Source organism: Pleurodeles waltl, chromosome 2_1, assembly GCF_031143425.1.
Source record: "Pleurodeles waltl isolate 20211129_DDA chromosome 2_1, aPleWal1.hap1.20221129, whole genome shotgun sequence".
In the NCBI taxonomy this organism is placed as follows: domain Eukaryota; kingdom Metazoa; phylum Chordata; class Amphibia; order Caudata; family Salamandridae; genus Pleurodeles; species Pleurodeles waltl.
In genome coordinates, this window is record NC_090438.1 from 367,858,811 (window position 1) to 367,875,012 (window position 16,202).

A 16,202-nucleotide genomic window follows, 5' to 3' on the forward strand; every position below is an offset into this window, starting at 1 on the left:
TGACTCTGTCACAACGCCACTTGATACCAAATTGCAGCATTTGTGCCTTTAGGCACCATTTTTGTGTTTTCTAAGTGCTAAGATCATATTTTTAATGGTGTATTGTGGATTTTTATCGTATCTGGTTTTGTTTATTTAGATAAAATATTTACTATTTTTCTAAACCGGTGTTGTGTCATTTTTTAGTGGTTCACTATATTACTGTGTATGTTGTTACAAATACTTTACACATTGCTACTGAGTTAAGCCTGCCTACTCGTGCCAAGCTACCAAGGGGTTGAGTGGGGGTTAACTGAGTGTGATTCTCCTTTACCCTGACCAAAGTGAGGGTCCTTGCTTGGACAGGGGGCAACCTGACTGCCAACCAAAGACCCCATTTCTAACAGTAATACATTGAGTCAATAATTTGTGGTAGTGACTGCTGGTTGGCAATACCAGCACTTATTTCTGGGAAGTGGTATTGTTTGCCACCATCTCCACTCTACTGGTTCTGTTCTGAGCTGCAAAAATCGTAGATTAGTCCCTCTTTCATTTCAAACAGGCATAGAAATAGGATAGCCAATACACTGATCTTTATTTATATGCATTGACAGCCCTTCTTCTATTTCCATGTACGGTAATGGAAAATTAATTTCTATTTACCTCTCTCTGTACCCTGGCCAGGTGGCCATAATGCAGAAATAGTCAGATGCACAGATAGACAGTATTTCTGCAACTGCACGTAAGGCCTGCCTCCACTTAGGTTCACGCTGTCTACTAAGGAAAGTTTACAGACCAGCACTTCTAATTAAAAAAACTAGGCATTGAAGACATCAACACTATTTTATGTTTCTCTCATTCAATGAAAGTCAATACATAGGGTGATAGGTCCTCAAAACCGAATAGTTCACAAATCAATAACTTCTTTCACCAAATGTCTTCAACAAAACCCACAGGGAAAAATTTAAAAGAAAGAATATTTGAAAAGGTGCCACTCACAAAATATAGGCCCTCATTATGACTTTGGCGGTCTAAAACCTAGCCCACTCTCTGCCCGAATTTGGGCAGAGAGCCACCAGAAGCCATACTGGCAGTTTGCGGTGCAGTGGCGGTTGCTCCGCTTCCACCGCCGCGTCATCACAACACTGCCACACCTATTTCAAGTTGGTAATAGGCGTGGTGGTGTTGTGGTGACAGGGCAGTGCCGGCGGAACAGGCCCCAAGGATCCCATCCCCTCCCAGACAACCACTGTGTAAAGGTAAGTGCCCGTCCAATAGGGGAGGGAGGGTGAGGAGTGGTGTGTGTGCATGGGGTTGTGCGTTTGTGTGATTGAAGGGGGGGTGGGGTTTGTGTGCGTGTATGTGTGTGATTGTGAGTGTGTGAGTGTGTGAATGGATGTGGGGTGGGGGAGTGTGTGAGTGTATGTGTGAGTGCGTGAATGCATGATTGCATGTGTGTGTGTGTGTGGTGCGTGCATGTTTGGATGGGGTGGGGGGCTCTCTGGGGGCTGAAGGGGGACTGTGGCTGTATAGAGGGACTGGGGGGAGTCGCATACTGGGGACTGGAATGTAGATTCCTGTTGCCAGTATCCCTTCCGCCAGGGATTTCCTGGCAGTGTTGCCACTGGGAAATCTCTGCCGTAAAGGAGGCTCCTAATACCGTCAGCGGTCTATGGTGGTCCGCCGGGGCAAAGGTGGTCCACCTTTGCCCCGGTGGCCCGACCTCCCTGGTAGTACAGATGGTGAACTGGCTGCTTTGCCTGTTCACCATCGTGGTCATAATCTGGCGGTCCAGCACCGCCACGCAGTCGGCGGTGTTACTGCCACCGCCAGCGTGGTGGACCTGGACCGCCAATGTTGTAATGAGGGCCATAATCTTGCAAATGCTTGTAGGGACCAGATCGGACAAAGCAGGAGAATAAGACAAACCAGTGAAACAAAGTACCAAGTGTGATTAATGTCAATTTAAAAATGTAAACTCTTCCGAAGTCCTGTCTCTTCAAGAGAAGACAAAGAAAAGTCCCTGCCCTAATAATTTTCAAGAAAATACCAGCTCTCCCCAACTCTCTAGCATCTCCAAGAAATTCCAAAAGCGAACCAGATAAAACAATCTGGGTTATATTCACCCAGTACCCACCTCCAAACTCTCTAATGCCATTGGCGAATCCACTCGCACAAACACAAAATGTTTACCCTGATGTTCCAGCCTGAGCTTAGCAAAGAAACCCAATTGCTGCTACTCTTTTGGCTACCAGTACTTTTTTGTACTCCATCAGCTCCCTGTTTATGGCTAACGTATGATAATTCAAATCAGAGAATAGCTAGAGCCTACCCTCTCCTACCTTCCATTATCATCTGTGTCTTTTGCCAGATAGCATCCATCAGAGTGCCACCTCTAAGGTCTGCCAAACAAAGCTCTACCATCATCTGGCCTCTTATCTCCAACTCCCCCTTTTTGTCCTTTGTTGGAGTTCCAGCATGCTTTCTTCACAAGATCTCAATCAGTCTCTACCTCATGTTCTAAACAGTAGGCCTGGGTGAAATTGTAACTGTGTGGGAGTAAAAGGAATAATGTTGGTGATTTTGTATTACACTTTTGGCATAAATTAAAGAAATTACATGATTACATCTGTTCTCTTAATTATGAGAAATTTGACACAAGAATCCTACTGCAGGAGCAGAGGAAAAATAAATTTACCAAGTGTAAGCAGCTGCCGCTGTTTGTGTTCTGTTGCATTTAGCGGTATGCTCTTAGGACAAAAGTCACGCTTGGGTCCACTTTGAACATGATGGTGGATTATAAGGCTAAGAAAATTGCACTAAATACTGAGTAATAATGCATGTGTAATTCTGTGTTATCTCATGGAATTTTGCAGCATTATCATGAAATTGCAATACAGCAAATTACATGTTACCCCCTCACTTTAAAAACTGCTCATTACTTTCATCACCTCTTCTACTAACTTCACAGCAGGGATACAAGTTGGACTGCATCACCACTCTGCGCAAGATGCAAACTTAGTTAGTGCCTTAAATGCATTCTCCTTCAAGGTTACCAACGCCTGTATAGTGGACTCAGACTCATTCCGGTGCTCTCCTAGGGCTTGAGCATTCTTTTGTTCTTCTTTTTATTCTGATATTTTTCCACTCTCTACTCCCTGCTGTTTAGTTCTTTGTGCACTGTGTTTATAAATAGCAGACATGTTTTCTCTTCAAGTGTGAGCCCAGAGACATCTGAGAAGACCCCAGGCATCTTGCATTGCCCCATCTTGTATGTACTGAACCTGGAAGAAGTCTTGTTTTTGTTCCGTCCTTATGGGCATGTCGTCCTGTTGACAGATGACGCCTCAAGAGGGTTTACAAAGGTGGATTCAGAGATTCCCTCAATATGAGATCCTCAACTTCAGAAGTAAATCTCTATTTGTTAAATTGACTTGGTTGAGGAAAAGGAGGTTTTAGTGCAGTACAAGTAGGTTTAGAACTAGTTGTGGGAGAACATCCTCCTGCAATATATTCCTCTCTCTTTGAACAAATGGTACGAGAATGTATTAGGATAAGTAACAAACTTAATCAAATGAGCTATCTGCTTGTGCCACTGACACTCTCACAATCAGCCTCATCCTGCCTATGCAGTAGTTAGCATTGCGCACAGCATGGGTAGTCGAAGAGACTGGGATATTGTAAGGATTTTGTATTCTAGTGCAATATCTGACTGTAACCTGGAGTGAGAACACCTAATACTGGCAATAAAGTACATCTACTTTGATCACTAGTGGCTGTCAGTCTCGTTACTCAAATAAAGCATCAACAAGAACTATGTATAAGCCTTTTGGAATGATTTGCGCTGCTAGGAACACTCTCCGCATGAAATACACAGTCTAACCACGCCCCTAAATGGTGTTGGTAATGTTTCCTCAGGCTCCACATTGAAGCATTCAACTTAAAAATGATGTACATACCCCATAGTCCCTAAAAGACATAACTTGGTTGTTCACAGTTATGTAATACCATCTCTCGCCCCTATAGGGTGCCTTGCCATATGACCATACACTTTTAAACACATTCAGCATAAAATGCTGCAATTTAACCATAGCCCCTAAAAGACTTCATTTCTGTAAATACACCTGTAATTACAGCCCTTCACCCCTAGAGGGTGTTCACCATTATGGCAATCCATTTTCATCACATGCAGGTCACATGCAGCTGTGATCTTCACCCATAGAGGGCACATTTCCACCACCTTGAAACAAAAGTTTCAGTTAAGACAGAGCTTGAAAACACTTCGGGACCCTTGAGGGGTGATATGTTACAAGTCCCCTGAAAATGAGGGTGGGGACATTTGAAATCATTTTGGTGGTGACCCCACTCTCCTGGGGTCACCACCACACGAGCGACTCTGGTGGAGAAATAGGTGAGCCTCACAATGTGTTATGTGGCGCTCCTCCTGGAGAGTGTATATGTGAGTAGCAGCTCTCCTACTGCACCAGGGACCAGGGAGAGCCTCTCCAATCTTCCTTGTCTTTTGTTTTCCTTTTGTGGCCTTGCGTCTCAGTTTCCTTTCTTTCTGGGGTGTCCCGTCCCATCCGGGCACCCCGTGTGCTGGTCTCCATTGGAGAGTGGCTCGGGGAGCTCCTGCCAAGTCCCCACATGGCCAGCACCTTTGTGTGCTGCAGCCAGAGGCCAGTTCCTCTTCAGGTCTGCGGGCAGACGGGTGCTGGGTGGCCAGCAAGTGGGCTGCCAGGGAAAGCGTGCCGGTGCTCCCCCTTCTTCCTCTTCTGGTCTGCTCACTCTCGCAGGCAGGCGTGCTAGACGTGCTAGACGTGCTAGATGCGGCAGCCTTCTGGGTCGCTGTGGGGAGTGCGGCAGCACTTTCCCCTCCTTTTTGTTGTCGCCAGGGATGGAGTAATGGGCCCAATGGTAACTTTGCAGTGGTGAAACAGCAGTTCTTACCACCTTCTCTTCTCGGGGACCAGGGATGGGGTCCTGTGCCCCTAGAAAAGCTTCACAAGGAGAATGACGGCACTTCTTGGCTTCATCTTCCCTCGCCGGGGCACCCGAAATGGGGTCCTGTGGCCCCTCTGGTGTCTTAACGGGGAGTGTGATGGCACTCCCCAACTTTTCTTCATGGGTGGTTGCCCAGCGATGAGGTTGTGGGCCACCCACATCATAAGGCCTATTGCAGGTCACCAGCCACTCGTCATAGTCCCTTCTGTGCCAGATTACCTGGGTGCAGTTTTTGGGCTGCTCACAACAGGAGTCTTCCCCGCACCACCCTCGCACAGGTGCACATGCATGTGCACGACTGCCACCAAATGTAAGAGGCTGGCCTGGTTTGTAGTGGGTACCAAAAGTAATTACACCGTATACCAGGTCCAGTTACCCCTTATTTGTGAAATGTAGTCAGTGTCTAGCAGCTAGACTATCTAGAGGTAGCTTGTAGCAGAGCAGCCAAGACTGAACTAGGAGACGTGCAAAGCTCTTGCAATACCACTGTTGTCACACAGTACTTACACACATGACAGAAAATATTCAGTGTTACAAAAATAAAGGTACTTTATTTTGGTGACACAAATGCCAAAAATGCCTTAGAGACCATACTCCCTTGGGAGGTAAGTAATATACACAATATATACACAAGTATCCAAAAAAGGTAAGTACACACTCAGAAAACAGTGCAAATAGTGAAAATCACAATAGGTTGCAATGGGGCTAGGGGGAACACAAATCATATACTAAAATAGTGGAATGGGAAAGTCGGTTTCCCACCTAGGGTAGTGTAGTGTGTAGAGTGGCAATGGGAGCATAAGAAAACACCAAAGGTAAGTAATAGAACTCACGCCAGAGCCCAGGAAAACAGGAGTAAATCACAGTAAGTTTCCTGAAACACACATGAAGTCGTGATAGAAGATTATGCAAGAACCAGAAGAGACTGCAAGACACCAATGGTGGAGTCCTGGACCTGAAGTTCTGTGAAGAAGGGGACCAAGTCCAAGAAGCCCCTGCCCGGATGAAGGTGCAAAAGGACAACCACCATTGGGAAGACAAAGTCAGTTATGCATCCAGGGTTCCTGGTTGGTGCAGAAGATGTTCCACACAGGGTGGATGATTGCAGTCTGGTTTGCGTCATTGGATTCCACCAACAAGCCTTGGAACATGCAAACTTCGCAGTTGGAGGGAAATGGCGCTGCCCGGGACAAGGACGGACCTGGTGGATTCTACCCAGAAGGGGGAGACAGAAGGGGCTCTCAGCAACTCATAGAGCCCTCAGAAGACTGGGCAGCACACACAGGAGTCCCACAGCCCGGGGACAAAGAGGTGGCAAATGGAGGCCCACGCACTACGACACAAAGGGATCCCACATCGCCGGAGAAGCACCCAGGAAGCTGTGCATCACAGGATGGAGTGCTGGGGGCCTAAGCTGCGCTGTGCATAAAGAACTTTGTGGAAGGTCGCACACAAGCCTTGGCAACTGCAAGTCACAGTGCACAGGGTACTATCTTGCGTGGGGAGGCAAGCTCTTACCTCCAACAAAGTTGTGCAGCTGGACATTCGGAATGTCAGGGTCACTTTAGTCCACTACCCGTGTTGCTGTATCCACGTTCGTCATCTGGAGATGGGACCCATGCCACCGGACGTCGCTGCAGAGAGGTGCCTGCTGAAGCATGGAAATGACTCCCTCACTCCATGGGAGATTCCTTCAGTTCTTCTGGTGCAGGATGAAGACAGGTAGTCCTCGGAGGATGCATGACCTGGAAACTGTTGCAGTTGCTGGCAGGAGCTGAAGCTACAAGGCTGCAGAAGTCGCCTTTGTTTCTTTGTTGCAGTTTGCAGAGTTCCAGGAGGGTTCAGCTGCTGTTCCGTCAGTAGAAGATGAAGTAAAGGATGCAGAGGATTCCTGCTGGAGTCTTGCAATCCACATCTGAAGAAACACCCAGAGGAGTGACCATATATTGCCCTGAAAGGGGGATTGGTCACCTAACCAGGTAAACACCTATCAGGGGAGTGCTCTGACGTCACCTGCTGGCACTGGCCACTCAGATGCTCCCAGAGTGCCCCACCACCTTGGAATCTAAGATGCCAAAACTCTGGGACACTTTGGAGGAGCTCTGGGCACCACCCCTGGGGTGATGATGGACAGGGGAGTGGTCACTCCCCTTTCCTTTGTCTAGCTTTATGCCAGAGCAGGGTCTGGGGGTCTCTGAACCCAGTGTAGACTGGATTATGAAAGGAGGGCACCATCTGTACCCTTCAAAGCATTTCCAGAGGCTCTGGAAGGCTACCCCTGCCATGCCTGTAACACCTATTTCCAAAGGGAGAGGGTGTAACACCCCTCTCCCAAAGGAAATCCTTTGTTCTGCCTTCCCGGGCTTGAGCTGCTCCAGCAACAGGAGGGCAGAAAGCTGTCTGTGAGGTGACAGCAGCTGGGGCTGCCTGGAAAACCTCATAAGGCTGGTATCTCAGTACTGGGGGTCTACTGTGGAGCCCCCAGAGTGCAGGGGATTGTGCATCCAATACTGGAACCAGTATTGGGGAACAATTCCCAGTTGTTAGACATCTTACATAGCCATATTTGGTGTTATCATTGTGAAGCTGGACACAGGTATTGACCGATGTCCAGTGCACGTATAAAATGGCATCCCCGCACTCATGAAGTCCCGGAAAATGGTCCTGGATGACGTCGGGGCACTTCTGCTAGTGCAGGGGTGCCCTCACACATAAGTACTTTGCACCCAACCTTCAGGGTTGAAAGACCTGACATATAGGTGACTTATAAGTGACCAGGCCAAAAATGGGGGTAACCATGCTAGAAAGAGGCTACTTCCTCACACACATGTGGTCACATGTAACCAGCCCTGGACCTCCTAGCCTTGCTGCGTGGTGGCAGCCTGGTCTTAGAAAGGTAGCACCAACAGCAAACATGCACAGTCCATTTTACCATGAGTTTACTGTGTGTGTTTCTGAGACTATGAGGCTCCCTCACAGTAAAAAGTCGAAAACTTGGTGATCCAAAAGCAAGCAATCTTGGCGGACCAAATTTTCGGAACCACCCTCCCACAGTTTTTTAGAACTATGCCATCTCAAGTCAGTCTAAAGCAGGGATCTTCAAACTCGGGGTGGGCCTCGCAGGGGACCCTCGAATGATCCCCGGGGGAGGGGTGCCAGTCTCTGGCCAAAAGAAGCTTTATGCTGATAACAGGACTTTGTTTTAAGTTGAAATAAATTAACAGCAGTAGAACACTCTGTAATGGGCCATCATTAACATGTTTTGTCATTTATACTTAAACTAGGAGTGTGTCTCAAAAGGGAAGGGATTTCAAGTACTCTACAAAACCCACTTCCCCAATAATCACACTGTGGATACTTTTACAGCTTAGTAAGGCCTGCCTGACCAGAATAGTATTTTTTGGCCTAATGTATTTGAATGTATTTTTAAAACAGTAACAGCACTTAACTATAATGTTAAAATAAGCCTAGACATATTTAAACATTGCCAATTAAATTGAATAATTTTGAAAAAATTTGTGGGGGGCTGATTTATTTTTTCCATGGGGGGCAACAATAAAAACTTTGAACACGAGTGATCTAGAGCAACGATGTGGGTGGTGAGTTGCAGAATTGGAACTAGTTTGAGAATGTCGGGTTGGGTTTTTGGAAATATTTTAGTATATTAGTGGGTTTAAGTCAATACCCTTAAACCGTGTCCCATAAAGAAATTATAAGACATGTCAGTGTTGGGTGTGGCACGTTATTTGAGAGGAGTGTCACTTATTGGCAGGGACTGGTTGTGGTGGTGTTTGGGTTAGCAAATACAATACTTCTCACGTGTGCTTTGGGTTAGCAAATACAATACTTCTCACGTGTGCTTTGGGTTAGCAAATACAATACTTCTCACGTGTGCCCCACACCAGTGATATTTCAAATGAGCATAGATGAGATGATCACAAGTTTCATAATTAAATGTAAACTAACTCTGAACAAACAGAATTGGGCCCTGGATTTGTCCCCTTCTAGTATGAACATCATTCTACCAGTGACATGTTACTGTGTTTGCTGTGGCTGTGATATTATGATCCATTGCCACAATACACAGGTCTCTGAAATTACAATGTTGCAAAAAGTAGAACGCTCGCACTAAAATGTAATCCATGAGTTTCAACTAATCAACAGCTAAACAGAAACCTGCATCTACATTTAGCATGAGAATTCAACCCCCATCACAAAAAAAGGAGAGTGAGCAGGTTGCCAGAATCATCACTCAATGTAGCCGGGATCGCTGCAGTTCATTGTTTGCTGACTTAACAACACAGAGTACAGAGGATTTTAAAGTCGATGGTCAGCAAGTCATGCTCATGACGCCGTTCCCTCATATGTAAGATGTATGCCTGGCTTATGATGCTTGTATGAAAAGCAGTCTGCCCTGCATGGGACAAATGATACTCCCAATATTTAGGAAACTGGAAAGTCCTTCGGCACACCCACTCACACACACACACACATCCCTCCAAGGATCTCCCGCGAACATACTCACTTTACTCTCACACTATCACGCGATGGTCCCTCCAGCCTGATAGATGCCCTTCCTAATTTCGCATGAAGGGGTGTCCAGATGCAAAATGTGCTACGATGCCATAACAATGGAGTTTGGAGCTGTACACGTCAATAGCATAGCTTAACATATCAGTGCTTCCTGAGAACTGAGATGCTTGCTTTGACAGTGTCACTGCACATATTGTTTGACGTTTGAGTGAGTGCATAATACATTTCTGAGTTTCAGAGTACCAAATGGGGATGGGATCTATTGCACCATTGACACGTAAAAAGCAGGTAATCAGTGCAATGCCTCTTTTACTGTCACTATTGGATTAGCACGAAAAGTATATAAAACATTCTGCAAACAGAGTCGTAGCATCACAGCAACAACTGGGGACAAATGTCTTGTAAAATCTGTGGATTATGTTCTACTGTTTCATGCAGAGCTCCTCTAAAATCAATTAAGGCAACCGAGACATTACATTGATAACAGCTTTTCAACCAGTACATGGGTATGTTGGTGACAAGAGGATAGTGGTGTTATTTTAATGAGTCAATAATTGGTTCTCTAATAGTACATACAAATTAGCAAAGTGACAGTCACATTGAATTCACTTTTATTGAGTGTATGACTCCTGGTAATAATGCCCACGTTTATTTAAATCACGATATGTAAACGTCCTAGTGACAGTCGTGCCACCACAGGCATCATTTTTGTAAGAAGGATACAATACCTGCTCATGTTACATCACCAGCCACCTGTAACGAGGAAATCATATTAGTGCTGTAATGCGAGAGTATATTACAGTTTTATTGTGAGTTCGGGTCTGAAGTCACAAAGCCTGCTGCCAGTAGGCAATGTGACAGGCAGATTACGGAGCCAAAATGCAACTGGTGCTTAAAGAGGGGGCGATAGGCTTCCATCGCTCTTTCTTCTAAACATCTTCCCTCGAAACAGATACGGAGACATTTCTGAAACAACGCTAACATATTTCACTGCTGCTGTTCTTTAAAAAGCAAGAATCAGGCGGCATATTGCCACAGTCTCACCAACACCCAGTTCTGAAAGTGACTTACAATGCATTGTTAAATGTGCAACATACAAACTGCACATCGCTGTATACGTGTTTAACAGATTCAACTTTTTGTCTAAATGTCAGAATCAAAAGACTTCTTTCAAATGAACAGAAACGAAAACAAAATTGCAAAAGATCGTTGCCTAGACCATGGGAGTGTAGAAGGTTAGAAAATACTCCCCTCGGTACATAAAATGGGTATTGCAAATCACCCATAGTTATGTTTCTTATGGAGAAACTCACCATTCCTCTATAGTGTCACAGAACTGCTCGGTGACTTGGAATATCCACATAATGTGAAGTAGGGATTGTGTTATTTCATATATCATTGGTGTATGTCTGATTAGTATTTTGCTTAGGCCCTTGCATAACATCATCTTATGTCACAGTTTGTCACTGCAAAACATAACCTTGAACTGCGCCTTAATGGTGAAAATTCAAATTATTGTATTTCACTGTTGTGTTCATTCTAACTGCTGTCACTGCTGAATGTGTATTAAGCAAAGAAATGGAGACCCTCGTGTCCATTGCCACTTTATAATTACGTAACCTTCGTAAGTATTATATTGTACCCTTATGTTATAGGCTAATATTGTACTCCTTTATACAGTTACAACATTGCACTGTAATGCAATTTAAAGTGGACAAAGAGTGTATCACCCTTTTTTCTAATTTTGTATTAATTGCCAGATTGCGGTTAGTAACTTACCAGTGATCCACAGTAAGGTAAAACATAGATCATAGTAACCTGGACCAATTTCTCTTCTAAAAAGGAATATGCATAACCAACTTTTGGCACCAGTTATCACAGTATAAACAATATTGTACCTGTCGCTATACTAATATATTTCCAATTTTTAAATAGTTTTATTGAAGTTTATCCAAAAGTAGGAAAAAGGGAAAATACAATGTATGGTCTGGCAACTATCAATCATGACTCTACAGGGTAGGCTTCTATCAACCTGAGAATGACGAGTTTAATAATGGTGACGTCCAATTCAGCCACTAGCATATCCTTGTACGGCCATGGCATTACGTACATACACTAGTGGAAATGTTGGAAAACCGAAGGACAGCATCAAGTAAATTAATGATAACGCAGAAATAAAGAAGTACAGTAAATCATAAATGAGAAGAATTGGACTGGTGCTTGTAAACATGAAACAGACTTAAGTAATACATTGCTGCAGCTTTGCTAAAATAGATGTGGCGTATACAGTCAGAGAGGATAGAGCTCAACACCGGCTCTCAGGAGTTGCTTCATAAAATTGCATTTAGAAATGTTTGATTTTTTTATATATAAAGTTCCAACCTGTCCTATAGAATGATGTGATGTACGATTTGTGGATCCTGTTGTACCGCCTTTTCATCACCTAATACAAAATGTAGCAATGTCTACCACTTGTGTATATTAATACAATAGATTTCCATTCTGCACTCTGCAGCAGCAGTTACCTTGTATTAGCCTATGTTGAATTAACATTGAATCTTGATATTCACCACAATGAGGCTGACTCGCCGATTATAGCAAAGAAAGAAGCGTCCTGAAGTCTCAACTCACAGCACCTGAGCAGCAGCACAAACCTGATGCACTGGTGTTTTCTGACTACAAAGAATACTTTATAAATGAATCACACTTACAATGGCTGTGAATTTGAGGATGCAATAATCAACCAGGAACAGATAAGGGTCGATCTCACATCTGAAGTAAATTCTAATGTCCCAACTTCTCCCTCATTCTCTCCACTAAGAATCCTTCCATGCCAATCCAATGCAACATCCTGGGTGACCAGGGGTAAATCTACGCAAGGATCCTCTGGTCTTCTAACACCTTCTATCAGATGGCCAGCTGTGTTAGCACATATGATCAATCAGTCAGCAGCACCTAACAGTAACAATCACTTTGAAGTCAGAAGAATATGACATGAAGACATGTCAGCGTTATACAAATGACGATTGATCAATAATAACATAAACACTAACACAATTCCACCTGTTGACCAACAACAATGAATTGATCATTTAAACTTTAGAAGGGGCTTAAAACATGTCTTTAACCACATAAACTTATCAGTCACCTTCCTTTGTTCGTATCTTGATGTGCCAAAATGTCTTTGTGTGTACATGAAACTGAATAAATCCTAATAACATTTCAAAATTATATTGCTAAAGTAGTACGTCAGCCTCCTTTATTGTGATTAAAAATCCCCTTGGTATAACCTAAGTAATAACTTATTTTAATTAATGGCTATTTGTTGAACTTTTAATATTTCACTCATGCTCTAGGATTTGTGTCATTCTATTTACTTGTGTCTTTTAGCCAAGTATTTGCAGTGTTCACTTTGACATACCAGACCAGAATTTAAAAAACAGTAAATCTGCATGTGTACTAGTACTACTACGAAGTGTTTCACATTTACTACTTCTGATACCAGTAGTGCCTCTAGAACACAGCACTAGCCGTAGATTTCTACAGACACTACTCTCAATGTCATGTGATATCTTTACATGTTGCCATATCCCCAATCCGTATTTGTACATGCAGTACAATTACAGACTGGAACATGGCAGCCCATCAGTACAATTGTACATTTTATTTCTCCAAAGGTAAAACATTTACCCAAAGAGGAACCTATACCCCCGAAACCCCAGTAGTTTGAGGGTGTTTTATTTTCACCCTGGAAGGGATTTACTCAGGTCCCTTGCAGGACTGTTCCCAGGGCAGGAAAGGCTTGTAGACGAATTTAGGAGTAGGTTGTGTGTGTTTACTAACTCTCAAGAAAAACCCTGTGTTTATCTGTCCATTCCGCACCCTTGTGTAGAGTTTACTACTTTGTAACTGTCTGCAGATGACAATGATTTTATCAAAATGCCAGTGGACTTAGAAATAATGGAACAAACTCTTGGACCTTAATGACTTTACAGGAAGTAACATCATATTGCGTTTGACCCTGAATCCTCCAGGAATTGATTTCACATGGTCATAAGCCTGATGATATCAGGTTAACTCACACAGCTGTAGTCTCATAACTGTATCATTAACATAAGTCCAAAATAGAGACACATTTCTATATTAGATACCATCTTTATTAAGGTGCTGTCATTATCTTTGAAAGTGGTGGTAAATAAAATTTGCCCTTAACTTAAGCTGGAACGAGAGTTAACAAGACCACTTCTAAGGAGGGATAATGTCTCCCCCTGAGAAAATGTTTTTTTTGTGTGTGTCAAATGGTGCATTTTAAGGCAGGATCTTCACATAAATTTGGTTACAAGCAATAGGCACTAAAAGGGCACTTGTTAAAGAGTTAAGGGCCACATGAAAAAGGTCAGGTTTTGAGACTCGCAAATTGCGAGACTTAGCGACTCGCAATTTGCGACTCACAAAACCTGATGTACAACAGTTTCAATGACACTGTTTGCGATTTGCAATGTTCATGAAGTAGGTTGCAATTTGCGACCCCATTGGGAATAGCAGCACTCACAGGGATGGTGGCCTGCTGGGGTCATCAGACCAACGTCTGTGACTGCTTTTAAATAAAGCAGTAGTTTTTTTTTTGTTTGTTTTTTTTTCAATGCAGCCCGTTTTCCTTAAAAAATGAAAAGTTTTCTTTTTCAGAGCAGGCAGTGGTCCGTGGGACCACTGCCTGCTCTGAAAAAATGCTTTCGAATGCATTGACAAAGGGTTAGCACCAATTTGAGACTGGTGCTAACTGCGATTGTTTCACAAAACAATCATACATCGGACTGCGACTCGAAATTAGGAATGGAACGCCCCTTCCTAATTGCGACTCGTAAACCCTTTTTGCGATTCGGTAAATAGATTACTGAATCACAAAAATGGGTCTGTACATACCAAAATGCTTTTTTCTGCGAATCCGGACATTTGCAACGAGAAAATGGTACGTACATGTGGCCCTTAGTCCTTTCATGGTCTGCTAAGACAATGAAACCTGACGCTCCCCTGAAGTTGACACCAAATTTTATAAAATGTGTTATGGGTATCTCCAAATGTTAAACATTACATCCATTGTGTCAGTATTTTTTCATGGGTGCCCACCATATGCCATGGATGCACCTATATGCCAAAAAGTTACATCCAACTTGTCAGGTGCAGAATTATGGGGGTAATTTTATCCATATGTCATAGGTGACAGTTATGTTAAAAATGACCCCTAGTGTGTCAGTGCTAGCATTTTGTCAAGGTTGCCCCCCTTACATATACTATTTTTGTCCTCTCTTATTCCAAACATTTCCTCAAATGGGCTAATGACAGCGTTTCAGCTGAGTCACATTAATTCCACTTGAATTTTCTTTGTTACAAAACTTTCTTTATTAAAAATAAAGGTGTTGATTTTTCTATGTTGTTTAAAATCACCAAATATAAATGATACTGTTTGATTGTATCAATTTCAAATCGATCATCATTTTATGATATCATTATTTTTACTTGTTCCACCTTGTCCCCATTGCATTTCGTCAGGGGATATACTTTGTATTGTCTTGCTAACTGTATCTGACATTTTCTGTATCACAGCAGAAGTGGGGCTATCTATTTAATGTCAGACAGCTTGCCAAATTTTACATGTAGCACTTAGGAACAGAGAGTTCTCCCAGAAAGAATGCTAAACAAGGTTTAAATGATTATATCAACAATGACAGAGGTTAGTGCACTTCAGGAATTTTTCCCTACGAGTCTGGTATCACCAGCATTTTGCTACGAGTGTCCGCAATACCAAAAAACAAAATCCTCAAGTATATCAGCTTCAGCAGTTTTGCATGGGTACCAAGGATTACTTCTACTATGGCAGTACTAGTGTTACACAAGTGCCTTTAATGCCAGGAATTTCCTATAGTATGCCAGCAGCAGTATTTAACCATGGGTACCTCTATAGACCACAACCTACCATCAGTATGCCAGAGCCAATGGAAAATTTGCAAGCATAACTTCACATTCTCACTTATACTCACTTACATTCACTCATTCTCACCCACATGCATTCAGTCATCCTCACTTTCATTCATGCATTCATTCTCACTCACTCTAATGCACTCTTACACTCTCACTCTCACTCATTCTGTTTGACTCTCTTATAGTTTCATACTCACACGCACTTGGCACTTGCACCCACACTCACTATCACTCATTATTTCTCAATCTCACTAGTTCATTCTCACTCATTCACACAATCACTACCATTCATTCTCACTCACTAATACTCTCTCACTCCTCCTCTCACTTACTCATTCTCATTCACAATTAAACTCACTGTCTCTCAGTCTCCTTCACACCTAAGCAATTCCTCCACTCACTCATACTTATGCATTCTCACACACCCACTCTCGCAGTTGCAATCACTCTTACTCTCATTCACTGATTCTCACTCTAGATCACTCATTCTCACTGACTGTCACTGACTCTCACTCACTTTTCCACACACACATACAAACGCACATGTTCAAAGAGAAACATGTTCTCTCACAAACACATTCTTACCTGCAAGCACACAAGCGACATACATTTAAAAGTGTGTTTTTTCTTACCTGAGCTACCAGTGAAGATCCTGTTCCATCTGCAGGTGCTCCACGTGTTATGTCACTAATAGTGAACAATAGGCT